The following is a 16,383-nucleotide window of genomic DNA, read 5'->3' as shown; positions in this document are numbered from 1 at the left end:
AAATCTGTTAACTTCTCCACTTCCTTAAACTGATAGTAAAATACCTTCGTGTTGACTTTTCAAAGCACAGCAAGTGTGACAAACTTTCCTGCCTATTCACCATCAGAAACATTTAGGGCTTTTGGTGAAGAGATCACCCCTGACAAGAGCTGAAATCCATCATATTAATGCATTATGTAAAGCTTCCTATGCAACACTGACAACCTATACTAGTGACCACCACAACTATATACAACAAGAACAAAATCATTCAATGGGCACACTCAGTTTGGACCCAAAGATTCGTTTGGATTTGACAAACAAAAATGAGAAGAGCTGTACTTAGCACAGATCAAAAATGCTGTTAGCACTCGTGTCCATTGCTTTCAATTAAACTGAAACAAAGTCTGAACCTGAGTCCCCAGCACTCAGTGTTGCTGTCTGGAGGGGGATTGTAACTATTCTCAATAACCAGCACTAACAGGAGGACAATGGCACAAACTTCCTCCAAACAACATCAGTATTTTTGCCTTGACTTTAGCTGCACTATACCAGCAATCCTTGAAAGCATTAAAATGAAGTCTCCCCCCTTACTCACAATTTCTAGACTTGCTTTGTTAACAGGTAGCTCCATTATTATGTAATTAGAGACTGGGCCACCAAAAAGGAAGGGAAAAAAAAAAGTCATTTTCCATCTAATTACCATCAGCTAGACAAAAAAGGCCAGGCAGGTATTTCCTCTAAACTTTTATGTTTAAAACCTACAAAAGACAATTTGCTGCAATATTAGCAGCAATATACAAGTATCAAAGCTACATAATGTGTTAACACAGAAAACAAAGCAAAACAGTATGTGAGGGAAAAAAGTATATGTTCTCTTACTCATATTTAACAGTAAAACACCCCTTTTCTAGAAGCAATCTGAAGTCATTCTTTTGCTGCCATTTCTCAGCTGCATCTTTTCATCAAGCACACTGCAACTACTGGATTTTTTTATATGCACAACAACCCAAGCAAAAAAAAGCAAGTTTCATCTTTATTACTGCAACTTCTCCAGAACAAGATTCCCATTTGTTACACTGGATACAGCATTTGAATTCTCAGTGAAAGTTCTTGTAACAGAATGACAGTAAAATATTTGTCCCTACTCAGAGATATGTACAATCAGCCAAAGTTCTATCCTTTGCTATTCAGAAAATATAATCTTTATTTATAAAATAAACAAGTCTGCTATCTAGGACAGAGATAGCATCCCTCCCTCTACACTGCAACTCTCACTATCAAGCCTTGAGATTATATCCTCCTTCTGGAATTAAGTGCTTATTCTAACAATAACACTTCAATAGCATGTGAACCTTTTCAATTAAACAGTTGTCAAGCAGCCTGATAAGGCACAGAAAAACAACTGATAGCTGAAACAAGTCATACAACAAGTTTTGCAGACTTCCCGGTTCCTGCCAAACAAATAGTTAATCAGTGAGTAGTCAAGAGGCAAACAAATGACCATTAAAATTCATAGCAAAAAGTGACCCACCATTTCATTTAATTGCAAAGTTTTGACCATCTTCTAAGGTTTTCACTTAAAGCTTTTTTGGACTTTGGAGCCTTTTGTCTACTTTTGCACCACTGACGTGTGCTAGCAAAGAAAACAGCAGGACGTTAACTATTGCAAAGACACTGATTTTAAAGAGTTACACAATGCTTTTCTCACATTCTTTTTGAGAGAGGATGATATGACTTTCAAACAGCAATTAGAAGTAATTTATTATTTTAATATTTTCCTATTTAATTCCTGAAGTCAACTTTGCTAATTCTCCCTGCCCATACCTGATCACGTCTTTCAAAAATTCTATGGTCTAATATTCATTTAGGCTGAGAAGATTCATACAAGAATCAATCAAGAACACAATACACTGCCTGATATTTGTGATCAAGTGCACTTTTCAGTTTGCTTAACTTCCAAAATTAATCCTCTCCTTCAGTTCAGTTCTACTCCTCTCACAGTACAAAGGCAGTGGAATTTATGTTCCTAAATGACTTAAGCATACTTGAAAGGTCCCACTCTTCAGAGATTAACTTCTTGCTCTTAGAAGTAAATAAACAGAAGCTTAGACTAATGACTTTTTATCAATGGAAAACTGACAATTAGTTCTTTTCTGAGGCAACAAAAGTACATGACTAAGAAGTTTGACAAATTTACATTTGTAGCTACTGATGCAGCAAACATTATGCAAGTGCATAGCCTTCTAGAGGCATTCTTATGGCCAAATCTAAGTGTATACTCCAGTGACTGCAGCATCAGACCTAGACTGCATTTATCTTATCTTCACCTGTATTTCAGAAGAGCCAATGTGATAGTCTATCACTAGTGGCAACAGAAAATTAACCGTTGAGTTAAAATGCTTCACAAGTATCTTCAGATTTTTCCTCAATTATAGCAATCAATTTAACACTAAAAAAAAAAATCTTCAAAAACTTTAAAAACCTATGGTGATTATATAAATAACTTAGATAACTTAATAACTAGTATTTTAAACAAACACTCTTAAGTTACATGCCTTTAACACCTTAACACCTCAAGATGTAGTTTGCAGAACCCTTCTATATATTTCTATAAATAATACACTATTTAAATGTATATATTTATAGGAGTGTTTGACAAATAGACTCTATAATCTATTCTTATAGATTCTTACTTCTAAACACAATCTATTTGTATAGATCTACAAATCAGCCAGTTAAATAAAGGCTTTAGAGGCATACAGAAAACCAATAAGGATTAAATTTACTTTTCTTCACAAAAGTACTCACATGGGATGATAATAAAATTGGAGTTCACAATGCGCTCTTAACACCACAGACCAAAAAGAAAACTTCAATTACAAGAGCTGAATTTTTGTTTTCTCTGCCTGGTTGCAACAGTTGTAATGCTAACATGGGAAACTTGCTATTTATCATTTCAGATAGATCCTAGTGTTTCTTTATTTTTTTCATGATCCGTAACATCAATAGAGCGAAACTTCAGAGCTGCTAAGATGATATTCTAACCACATTAAAAGATGACCACAGGAACAACTATACAGGAATTGCCATTTCCTGGAGACATAAATGAGAATTCCTCATCCTTACTTGAGTACCCATCATTTTCACAGGCAATTTTCAAGCAATTCTTTAGCAAACATGCCCCCAGTATAGCCTAAACTTTTGATGCAGTTGCCACTTTGTATGGTTGACTCCAATGATGAAAAACCAGTAAGCACTGGTACCCAAACAGCACCTCCACATTTCCACACGTAGTAAAGGAGCACCTGTCATCTTACAGAGGTGAACTCTTACAGCAAAAAGTGCTTAAATGCAGAACTGTGACCTGAAAAAATGGTCTCTTTAGGAACAGAGATCCCCATTTCCAGGGACTATGCCAGAGGCAAGTGACATGAAAGGCAAAGAATAGTAGTTGTTCATTGCCCCCTGCAACACAGACAGGAGGCAGCACCTAAGAAGTGAGGAGAAGCCACCTTCAGGCAACAGCCAGCAGATCTGTGTGATTTGTTGAAAAAGGATGCAATGGAGCTGAAAAATTTACAAGGGTTCAAGAAGAAATTGTACAAGTTCTCAGAAGAGAAATATTCAAGAATTTCTGAATAAACAGAAACAACTTCTGGCTCAGAGATTCCATAACTGAAAGTAGCTGGAGAACAAGCATGAAATGAAAAGCATCTAAAATTGATCTTGTTCTCAATGTTTCACATGAATCCACTTACACATTTTTTTGAGATGGGTCATGCGAAGAATTAGAGAATTTCTGGATTCCTGGACAAGATTTTCTCTTCTATGGCTATCAGATACAGAATACTAGGCTAGAAAGAACACATGCCAGTGGGAACCAGTGGGTCAATTTTTCTAGAATACATTTAAAACTATTTTTTAAACACAATTTAAAACAGAACATTTCAATAAAAATATAGAAGTATTTTAACTTTCGGACATCCCTCCCAAAACTGCCATCTTGATAGAAGATATTACACTCAAATATTTTAATGAGCTTGACCTTTCATTCAAAATATTAGTTACAAAATTATATTTCTATTGGAATAACATTACTGGTTATTCTTCCACTAAAACATCTACAGCAGTTTCATGGTTTTGCCTCCTAGACACTGTGTCTGTGCAAGCACTTACTGGGCAACAGAATGGTTCCACTACTGAACAGTTCCAGCTGACATTTTTCTCCAGAGAAAAGCTAAATTACTCACTTTGGGTTTATTTGCAGGTTGTTTTCCCTCCTGAAAACAAACAAATGGAAGAATATGTCACAGGCATCAGGCTGTTCACTAATTAGGAAGACCTCTATAGCTTGTTTGTTCCCTTTTCACTGCACATCTTACAGTGTTTCTGCCATCTGAATTCAAGATCTCCTAGACAATGCACTCAAAGTGTAAGACTACTTGAGCACACAAGTTTCCCTCAAGCTGCCACCACTCCACTACACAATCTGGGGGAGTAGAACAGAGCTAACAAACCTAAACCACCAACACCTCAGAGAAAACATGGTACTTCTGCATTTTCTCATTTTATTAGCAGAAATCAGAACTGAGTGATTCCACAGGAACAAGAGAAAAAATAATTATAAATAATAAAAAATTACATTCACCTCCTACTAAAAATACCTAGTATTAGAATGTGAGAAAACACAGTACTTACCTACATTTGAAAGAGCCAGTAAATATGATTGAATGTGTTACAAACAAATAAGCCATTCATGCATAGCAAGCTAGCTGAAACAATTGTTTGGAGAAAACTATTGTAAAACATATGCAGGTTAATACCAGAGAATTTACACAGCATGGTTTCTAGAAAGGAAACCATGCTTTTTTAGGCTAGCAGAATTTTATAGTAACAACAGTGAACTAGGGAGAAATTGCTGAAAGACAGACTTTTGAAAAACCTCCCTCAAAGTCTCAAGAGGCCATTAAGTAAAATTAATATTGGTGTTAGGGGAAAACATTTGTGTTTAGATGCCAGCAGTAAAGCATCAAAAGAAAAAGCAGTAAGTGGTCTGTTAATTTGCAGATAAGGGTTAACAGCAGAAGGCTACAGTTCTTCACTAGAACTGCAACACATATTCCCTAATTGTCCAGAAAGCAAAAGGTGGCAAAACTCATTCACATAAAAGCTATTAAGGTTAAGATATGAGAAGGAACCTTACCCATTTCATGTAGTCTAACCAAGCTAGATAAAATGGAAAATAAATGACAGACAAACACTTAATAATCAATAATCAAGGTATTCTGTGTCCAGGGGAATATTTTACTCACCAATTTCCTGGACCTTAAGAACAAATTCAGAAAGAAATATGTTGATCCCTGATAGTCCAAAAAATAATAACACTCAGTAAAAGAAAAAAATTAGGATGTGCATTAAATATTTTGGAGAATATTATAATTATACAAACAAATTGAATGCAGCATTTTAAATACACTTAGTAAATATACAGCACTCCTAGGCAGGCATAAAAAATGGTTTGAAATGTAGTTAAACTAAAAGTTTAAAAGGGTGACATTTAGTAATAGGCATCTTAAAGGGGAAGCCAAAAACCATCAGAAAGTTTGAGTATGTTGATTGTAACTGAGATGCAGAAGAATATAAAGGAAAAGGTATAGGAAAAAAAACACTAAGAACCTTGAGTTTAACTGGATTTTTGTAACAAAAATAATATATTCAACTAAACTAGGGTTAAAGCATCACAAATAATGTAAAGAACAGAACTACTTGAAGATTTATACATGAAACTTTCCAGTGCCATAATACATCTTCGTGATAAGTGATTCAGGAAAGAAAGATACACACACCTTATAATGAAATCCCACTGCTTTTCTGAAGATGGCAACTGATAGGCAGAAAGAATAGAACAAAAGTTAAACTCTCAGCTTCACAATCAGTAGAATTCTTGAACGCAAATATTTTCCCCCTTTGGCAGCAGCCACCAAGCACAGCTCTGCAACCAGCACAGCATAGCACAGCTGCCTCTACCCCAGCTAGCAGGTAGGTTATATGGGGAGTGGTGTAATAGTCAGGCTGCAGGATCTGACACTTTGTGATAAGGGAGGTCACAGGAGATAACAGGACAGTAATCAGGACTGTTACTGCAGTGATGGGATACAGCAGCAGACAGAGGACACAAATCCACAGGAAACTAGGTTTTGTTAGCTCCACTGCTCACAGAACAATTTGTTTCCCTTGTGTTTTACAGATTTGAATACTAATATTTCTGTACATTGCAGCTTTGATCACTGTGTAAAATGTAGCTCTACTGAATAAAAGGATTATTTGTCCAGATTGGCATGCTTATGACTGTGATATGAAGAGAACTCACGGGAAAAACCTTTGAAGATCAAGCACACGCTCTGTTTTAAAGGGTGAACTGGTAGTAGTGCTGAAGGTGGTTTATATCATGCATATAGTTTACAGCATGATACATATGACAATACTTTTGCAGTTTAGCACAAGGATTGTAAACACTTTCAAATTACTTAAATTTGTCTTGCTGTTAAAAGGGTCAATACCACTCTCTCCTTACTGAAAAGGCTAAGAAGTCAGGCAAGAGTAGCACTCATGTTGGTTCACAAACAGCTGGATTTCAGAAGTGGACAGCACAACCACAAAAGCAAAGAAGGGACAGAAGGAACAAGATCAGCCCTTTTGGTTACAGCACGTGCTCCACACTGGTTTCAGCAGATTGTCAAACCACAGCCATGAGGTTTCAGGGCACAGTTAAGCTGATCTAATGGCCAGGCAGTGCCCAAAGGATTCACTGCCAGCTGTGCATCCCCCGTGCCAGCTCTAACGCACATTCTGTGTCACACTGAGCCAATTCAATTTGCTTTTTAGTTCCCTTCTCACTTAAATTCAGGGAACTGAAATTATAGAAAACCAATAGCACAAAATTAATTTGAATAATCTTAACAAAAAACTAGGTTAAACTAATAGCTAGTGCAGGAAGAGCTATGGGTAGGAGAAGCTGTTGAGAGCCATTCCTTACAGCAGGAACTAAGCAAGTCAAATACAATATGAAATGACAACCCCATTAAGGACAAGTGAATATAACATTTCAACCTTTGTGATGTTTGAAATTATTTTATGAAGGATGGGTGAAATGTTTAATGATGAGTTTCTCCTTTTTAATCTTTGCTAAGTCGTGCCTAACCTACGCAATCAATTTTGTTCCCACCACTCCGCAGTGTAAACAAACAATAGGAATGAGAAGGACCAAAACGTTAACATTTCTTTTGTGCCACTAAACAAGCTTTTGTTTTTCCAGCCATTCCCAGCACCCCTTTGAAAGGTTCCCACAGCCCGTGTAAACAGCCACAAGCTGAGCGGGATGACTGTACATACCTCCTACATAGGCAGGCAGCAACCCCAGCATGCAGCTCCCCTCACTAGACAGCCACACACCCACCCCATGACAGGGGACACCACCCACCTCTGCTCTTCAAACAAAACTCCTGCCTGTGCTCCTGAGTCACACCGAGTGTTATCTACTGCTCCCACCAGGCCAAATGTCGGTAATGGCAGAGCTGAAGTTCGACCCTCAATTATTCCACTATCAGCCCACTACTTTTCTGTAGCACATCAGGATTTACTTGACTTCAAAGTGTTCAAAGCACAAATAACAGTAGATTCACCATGGTAATAAGGTATAAAGCTGGGAGTACAGTACACAACCTGAAATCACAGAATCAGAGAATGGTTTGGGTTGGAAGGGACCTTAAAGGTCATGTAATTCCAACCCTTTTGCCATGGGCAGGGACACCTTCCCTTACACCAAGTTTTTCAAAGCCCCATTCAGCCTGACCTCGAAGATGAGATGAAAATACAGGATGTCCTGGAAACACACTAAATGTAACTGTGCATGTCAAAGTTGTTTTGCTACAGCAAGCCATGTCTAAGAAATGCTCTAGCTATAGTGCATTCAGCTATGTTAAACTTTCAAATTTAGGTTAAACATCTGGACAACCTAAGGAAGAAGCCTTTATGGAGATAATCAAGGTAACTAACAGAAACACTTCAGTTACTTCTGTACTATAACATTGCAAAATGTAAAGTTCAGCCACCTGTGTATTAGAGCGCACCTAAGATACCATTAGTAGGACTTCTTTCACACATATAATCACTCCCCTCTAGACACACAGTGTCAAAACATAGTTAGCATTACCACCTTATTACTCAGGGGCTACCAAAGCCTGCATGCTACCCTTGACACATTTCATGAACACCAAGTGGCTGTTCAGGGCTGTGCATCACACAGCTGGTAGAGTGGAGCAAGTGCAGGACAGCACAAAGTCCAGCAAGCTGGGAGTCAAGCAGTGACCAGGTCTAGCTCTTACCCAGACCACCGACAGCACAGTCAGAATCCACCTGCTGCCACAGATTACACAACTAACACACCATGAAAGCAGAGGGATATAACTGCCCCCTTCCAGCAGAGGCTTGTCATAAGGGTCATGTCTGCCCCATCTTGGCTACATAGACAAGTTTAAATATGGGCCAGCTGGGGAAAGCATTGCAGGTTTGATCATTGTCTCCCTCCCTGTAAACCCTTGCAGTAAATAGCAAGTTAGGAGAAAAGCAATCCCCAAACAAATCAATTGTTTCAAACTCATTCTTGCTGAAAGATTAAATAGGGACTGCTATTTAGGTATGTGGAGAAAGAAACATTTCCTGGGAAAAAAAAAAGTAAAAAAAAAAATAAAATAAAACCACTGAAAACCACAGCAACTCTGCCTTAGCATGCTTTAAAGGATGCTGAAGATTAGCCCTCAAGATGCATAAAAACTGTCACTACTGTACTCTGTAGTAAAGAAAAAAAGGAGTTACCTGTCATTGCAGTGATCCACCCACTCAGAGAAATGCCACAGATCTGCAGACACACTCATCAGCTCTAGCAACAGCAGATGAAACTGCCACAGCAGAGCTCAGAAACAAACATTTAAAATAACTCAGACAAGGGTATCTCCAGGATCACAGTTTCAGGACCCTTTTCTGTTGCGCTAGATCATCTCCTGCTTTGAGTATCATTGCATGAATTAAAACAAAAAGACAAGATGTAAACAGCAAGACAAGCAGACACTCCCGGCAAACTGCAGGTTTACTGTCCCAAGCTCAGGGCCACAACTAACACAGCTGAGCAAAGACATAGACAATGGTGAAACAAAGGTGAAGACATCCTGCTTTCAGCAGAGATTCAGCACTATACCAAGCTGTGTGGGGTCACACTTGCCACAAAAGATAAGTAACATTTCCTCAGAGAGGTCTGAATCCATAGCGTGTTTTTTTGGTTATTATTTAATGGTTACAGCCTTGAACATTAAAGAAAATATTCTCTAGTATATTCTAAAGCCTTATTAGGCAATGAAGAAGTCAACAAAAGCAATGTACCCACTACTGTCAGGTCTAGCAAAGAAATGCTAGATTTTGCAGCTACTGCAATAGCTAGTGAGCAACTTCTCAAGCATGAAGTATGCTACAATGCTGAAAAGGCTTACACTTGCCAGGGAACACACTGAGCAGCTTACCCTCCTAAAAAGGGAACTTGAGGAAAAGCTTGAAACCTTTTCTTCCCCATTGGCTTATGATGCTTTGGGCTTGTTAGTCATTTAGTAAGACAAGTAGCTTGTCCTGAAGTAGCCTGTTCAGTTCTGAATTCCCTGTGACTACTGTCATTCCTACAGATATATACGGACACACATTCTATCCTATAAAACACATCACATATTTTGCACAAAGACAGTAATAACCTTTCCTATGCAATTTTGCAATACAGCAAATTAACTCCCTATAAGCATAGACAGGTCCTGCATGCTACAGCAGATCTAAATGTAAAGTTCCACCTTTAAGAAAACATGGTAGACTTTATCCTGAAAAGCACGTGCTCCAAAAGTATCCACCAGCATCTGCAAGAACAGAGCTAATGTGTGCAGTAAGGACATTATGACGGTCAAAGAGGGCAGAGTTTAAGTAGATACTGTCAACAACACACACCCAGGGTTTGCAGCTCCCGTCCTTCTGAAATTCACAGCAGTTGCCACAACCTACATGAACACAAAGCCACAGCTGAGTAGCTCTGACCCCACATGACCGAATTAAGGAATCCTTCAATCTATCAAAAGGACCCACCAAAACTTCATGTGGGCAATCAAGTCTCCACCACCACCCTTAAGTTCTTTGATAAGCCCACCAAGGAACACACAGGGGAAGTCTCTAGAAACCTGTATCATGTAAAGGTCACCTCCCACATTCCAAGCCATCCAGAGCAACATTTCTTAAGGATGAAGTGCTGAAGAGGGAGAACAACAAGCTCTGACAATGGACCAAGGAATTGAGAAACAGGAGAAGTGTACATAGGAACAAGTACAACAATTATCCCAGAATCAGTTCGGATTTTTTATTTTCAAAGAGAGACCCATGTGTAAAGAGGGAGAACTGGCAGGGGAAAGATTTAATTTATTATTACAACCTAGGATACTGGAGTGGCGAGATTCATTGATTGAGGTTTATGAGGAGTTTAAGGGGAAATTATTGCAATTCTATTGCAACCGTGCTCTAACCTCCCACTCGCCACAGCTCCAGCTCCACAAGGCCAGGTCTCACCACAGCACGTGTATGCCTCAACTCCACCCTAGGGCAGCCCTCCTGCCTGGTAAGGAGGCAGAGCTTGTGCTTAGAAAGTGCTCAGCAGTATGCCCTGCCCTCTCAAGTGCACTTCATCTCAGCCTGCCCATGCTGAAGAGTTCAGAGACTTCCCAGTGCTGCCTCTCCAGAGCAGCATCAGGCAGGTCACGCCATCCACACCACTGAAAGGGTTTCAAGCAAAAAAGCATTTCACAACATCCACATTTTGGACAACTCTGAATAGCCAGCCTTTGAACAGGAAGCATTACTTAATTACCTCAGAGGTGTCCCTCTGCTGTAAGCAGCCATCCAGTCTCAGGTCACAAGACAAACTAGACTCACCTAGGCCAGCTTAACAGGCACTACCCGCAAGAGGCCTCTCTGATACGGGAGCTTGGAGACCAAGCTATTTCAAGAAACCCTTTCCTTTCCCCTCCATGTCCCAATGACCCCTGCCCACAAAACATCTAAGGTACATCAATATGTTAATCAGTTTCATAACAATGTATTTGGATTACAAAAATCCAAACATCACTCGACCTTTTATGAGAGTATTAAAGGGAAACTGGTTTTCTTTTTTTTTTCAATATAAGCTGAGGTAAATACCACTGCAAAATGTATCACACTGGTATAACTCTAAATTACAGCCAAAACTGAAAACATCACATGTTTTTTTATTTAGTTTGAGTTTTTAGTTTGTTTGTTTTATATCTTAATTAAAACATGCCATGTTTTCGCTATTTTATGGCCATATTTGTGTTTGGTCAGAAAACTAGATAAATTCTACTAGTCCCTAGTGCAACAGCCACCACCAATCATGTTGAAGGGATTTGGACTGGGAAAAGAAGTTTTGGTGGCACACTTCTGGCACACCAGGAGTGTGCCACCAAAACAGTACACACCAACACTTCATCCTCCAGCTCAAAGCAAAGCCAACTGTCTCAGCTCAAGACTCAGGCAAAGCTTGCCTGAACTAAGCAAGCTAGTTTGGACAATATTTCACACACCTCCTCTTACCAACCAGCTGTGGGTGTTGTATCCTCTAGCTGATGGTAACATCTTCAATTGCCCCAGCAAATGAAAAGATGTCTGCTGGTAGGTTGGGCATGACATTACAGAAAAAAATGCATTGTTTCACCCTTGTAAAAATAACTGCAATTGTTTCAGAGAACACTGAGAAAACAAAATAGAGAAGAGTTCCTGAATTACACAGATCTGTCTATTTAGCATAAACAAGCAGTCTTGAGGAGATGAACACGTATTTTTTGCCATAAGTGAGCATGAACAAAACCGAATGCAGTAGTTCCTTTGACATTCCTTACTTTTGAAGTACTTGATATTACAGATGTAAATCATGTCCACATTACTGACAAAAAGCCTAGCAAGGATCTATTAGAAAATACATGACTGCAGTGTATGCACTGATACAGGACAAACACTGGAGCAGCTAACCAGAACCACTGCTGCAAAGACCCAGGTAGGATTCACAGCATTGCAACAGTTTAATTATTCCCATTCTCTCTTCCTGCCCAAGAAATGTCCCCTCACAAATGAGCCACAACACCTCTCACATTCATTACAGCCAAAAAACATCTTACATATGCAAAACTCTCAAAGAAGAAAAGCACATGTGCAGTTTAATGTTTAAGTGAGAGCCTAATCAAGCTGTTATATTTATTGATTGATTTTGGCTGAACAGAGAAGGTAGCCAAAAATTGATTACTTTATTATTTCACCAGTAATCTTTACAAAGTAAAAGACTGAGAACCATCTTTCATTTTCTACTAAATACAAAACTGTGACAGGTGAGGAATGGACAGGGATTCAATATTCTTCCTCTCTCCTAACACAGGAATAAGAAGGTACCCAATACACCTGACAATACGTTTATTCACAACCAGTCACTTCAAAACAAGGACTTGTCCATTCCTCCCTCAAAGCCACCAAACACGTTCACCTGAGAGGAAGCCACTGAGTGCTGCCAAATGCACAGAAGTGACACAGCCCTAAAGTACACACTGATAGCAGCCACAAGGGTGCTCTGGGACTGGGACCTGTAAGCATCCAGTGCTGCCTTTAGCCTTTTGCAGACATCCTCTGGGCTAAACTGCCCTTGCTTGATTTAGCCAGAAGAGCCTGTCTAATAACCAACAGCTGTACCACCACAAAGATCAAGAAGTTTGTTGACAATAAGTCAGTTTCCATGCTTACGTGGATCTAGGTCTTCATGAGACAAACATCTACAATCTTTCTAGCCTTTGCTACAGAGACTACAACTACTACTCTTGTAGTCTTTGCTACAAGAGACTATCTTAATGTCCATAGCAGTGATTGCAGTAAATAGATTTTGTCTATCCAGTGAATACTTAGAGCATTTCAGTACTGAACCATCCATCAGCTACCACAAATTGACTAAAGCACAATACTTTGTTGTGGAAGAGCATTTTCGTGAGCAATTGACACAATGTTTATCATGTCTTTCTAGAATTACCTGACATACACAGTCCACATATGACAAGGCTGAAGCGGCTCTGCAGATAAAGTCTTTATGCTACTTTTATTTCAAGCATAATGTACATACAGCCATTGCATGTGCTCTTCACAAAAAGATTCAGAATATTAAACATGTTCATTAAATACTGTCCAAATTTTAAAAACTCCATTTAGTTTAAAGAGACAGAAGAGTAGCATTCCTCTATGTTTAATAACATTGCCTGGCCTAAATCATCACACACCATTCCTTTCTTTTACTGGTTCAGAGACAACAAATTCCACTGAAGTAATGAACAAAACTTTTGCAAAGTACCACATGCATACATAAGGGGAAGTAAAGTTAATTTGTCGGCCCTAAGTCAAAAGATAAAAATTATTTCTTTCCCTAAGCTAAAAAGTTATTTGTTGTAAAAGCTTTTGTAACAGTTAATACAAATGAAAATCACATAGTTTCTAATAAACATTTCTGTTTCCAAACAGACACCATTGTATTAGTAACTTATTCAGCTTGAACAAAGAACCTACACTGATTGGATATAAGCTGCAGTAGGAGGAAAAATCTAAACCTTGACAAAAAACAATTTAAAAATATGAAGTGATATATCTTTTTGAGATATTTATGAACCTGAAACACCAACAGGAATGCATAACCACCATCAAGAGACAGAACCAGGCTGCCATTAATAACTGGATAATGATGGAGAAAGGACAGATTTAGGTTTGGGACTAGGAAGTGCCTTAAAACAAGCGTAATCACCACATGAGAAAAGGACATAGTGTCACTTTGCTGTAGATATTAAATGCAGTATAGAACAGACCAACTCCTTAACACTGTGGCCTGAAGAGAATGCAACTTCCTTTTCTAACCACTGAGTTCTGCGATCAAGAAAAGCTAGAAATGAACCAAATAAGAGTTCAACTTCTTTACACCCCTTTTCAAAACAGCAATGATGACAGAAAGCTTAAGATAGGCAGATACTTCAAATTAAAGAAAATTAATCTTACCTTCAGCAAACTGGGTCTCAAAATGAAACTGTGAAAGATCAGGTGCCCTGCCTACCTTAAAATTCCTACTGATGTCAAGTTTTTCCCCTGAGTTTTCAGAGGCTATCTCCTCAGTGGAATGGACAAGTATACAGCTGGGAAACAGGCAGTAAGTGCTCTCAAAAGTGTAGCACAAACTGAAGAACAGAGCAAGCATCCGTAGCTGGAATGCTGGAGTATGGCCTTCTGTTCACACCCATATATTTCAGCAACTGTGTACATTTCTGCTATGTTTTGTTTTCCTCTGCTTTCAATCGCATCTGGTAAAGAAAGCACAGGAGAGCAGGCGCCTAGCAACTGGCCCACAGGATGTTCACAAGCTATACACTCTTCTTTTAATGAAAAGCCCGACAAACACTAAACCTTCCCCTGCAAAGTCTTTCTAGACTCCTTCCAGGACGATGTGGAGAGGACTCATGCAGACAGCAGTTTCCACACAAGAGTTACAATTTCTGGATCTCTGTCTGAACACTGTCTCACCAAATAAACGACATTCAACCTACTCTCTTCATTTTTTACTACATCCTCCTCATATGTAACAAACTGCTGTATAAATTTTAACACCCAAATAGTACAATTTAACACTAGCAGACACAATTGTTTCTTCCCCGACAAGCTACGGAGGTGTTGTTTTCTTCAGTTAAAAGAAAGTTAAGATACTCTATAAAAAGACTTCAAGTTTTGATACAGTTTTTGCTCAGCGCGAAATTATGCACGGGGCGGAAATGCTAAAAAGCAAAGCAAAACAGAACCCAAGCAAACCCAGTCCCATTCCCAAACGAGACCCTTCTTTCCCCAGTCCCGGAGTAAGGTCTGGAGTAAGAGCAAGAGCACTCTCGTGCCTCGTGAAGCAGCAACTACTCCGATAAACAGGAAGAGCCAACACTACTCCTGGCTTTTAAAACACATTCAAAATACTTTACATGGAAAATAAGCAACTCTTCAATAACGTTTTTCCGCGACAAGAGCTACATTTTCCACCCAAGTGTTATGTAAATGAGCGAGCAGGAGGGAGCCGCGGGGTCTGTTAAGAGCCACTCAACCTATAGAGAAAAGAAGGAAAACGGGGGAGCGGGGTGGGGGATGTCTGAAACCCTCGGGGCTCACAGCACTGCGGCCGTGCGCTCCGCTCCCAACCTTGCACAACTTTCCGCCGCGGCAGTTCCGCTCGGCTCCCCGGGCGGGGACGAGACGGAGGGGTCCGAGCCCTCCGCCCGCCCGCCGGCCGCCTTTGTTCGCGGGGGCCGCCGCTCCCGGCACAAAGCGGGCGGCAGAACTTGCGGAGGAGCCCTCGGCGCTCCCCGGGGGTCCTGGCGGAGCACCCCCTTCCCGCCCCGTCTCCGCGGCGGGCGGGAGCGGCGCGTGGACCGCGGGGCAGCGGACAGTGCGCGGCCGGCAACGTGAGCCGCATGGGAAAAGGCGGCCGCCGGCGCCGCGCCCCCGCCCCGGCCCCCCGCCCGCTCCGCCGGCAGCCCCGGGGCACCCAGCCCCTTCCCGAGGCGGCTCCTCCCGCTCGCACTCACTTTTCGGGACGGGCTCCGCTGGGCTCTCCCTCCGCTCGCGGCGCGCGCGCCTTCCCGCCGGCGGGGCGATGCGGGCGGCGAGGCGGAGCCCCCTTCCCCCGGCGAGAGGGGGTCGGCTGCCCCCCCCGCCCCGGGGCTGCCGCCGGGGGCCGGGTGACTTCAAAGGGGCAGGCGGGTCCAGCCCCCCACCCCGCCCCGGGAGGGTTGCGGACTGGTGGCCCTCGAGGAATCCCCCCGGCTGCGGCTGTCCCGGCGACGGATCAGGTGCGCCGCCGCCTCCTCTCACATGGAGCCACCGCCTCGCCGCCCCTCAGCGCCCCCCGGGCCGTCCCCGCACCGCCGCCGGCCGGGAGGCGAGTGGCTCGGGCCGCGGCCCCCGCCCCGCTCTCCCTCTCATGCACTGCGGGCGCCGGCGGGCCCCGGCTCCAGCGGCGGGGGGCCGTCAGGGCCCCAGCTGGGCGGCGCGGCGGGGCAGCCGGGCGGCGGGGCTCGGCGCCGCGACCGCTCCGCTCTGCGGCATGTGGGGAGCGGCGGCGCGGGGCGCTGGGCGGCGAGGCAGGGCCGGGCCGGGGACGCCGGGCGCGGTGGGGGGAGCGGCGGCAGCAGCGCCCCGGGATCCGCTCGCTTCCTGCGGCGCCGGGAGGGGGCGGGGAGGGCGGGCGGGAGAGGGAGC

At 41.9% G+C, this 16,383-nt stretch overlaps 1 protein-coding gene across 1 annotated transcript in view; it reads right to left on the bottom strand.

The window, feature by feature from the left end:
• The window catches only part of FBXW7 (F-box and WD repeat domain containing 7), a 173,229-nt gene extending 157,157 nt beyond the window's left edge, over positions 1 to 16,072 (bottom strand). The window contains exon 1 of the mRNA XM_030947165.1: positions 15,711 to 16,072. The gene's annotated coding sequence lies outside the window, so the exon portion shown is untranslated. The remainder of the gene's footprint in view (positions 1 to 15,710) is intronic.
• Positions 16,073 to 16,383: the final 311 nt, after the last annotated feature.

The sequence above is a fragment of the Camarhynchus parvulus genome, chromosome 4, assembly GCF_901933205.1.
Source record: "Camarhynchus parvulus chromosome 4, STF_HiC, whole genome shotgun sequence".
Classification (NCBI taxonomy): Eukaryota; Metazoa; Chordata; class Aves; order Passeriformes; family Thraupidae; genus Camarhynchus; species Camarhynchus parvulus.
This window is presented reverse-complemented; position numbering and strand designations above follow the sequence as displayed.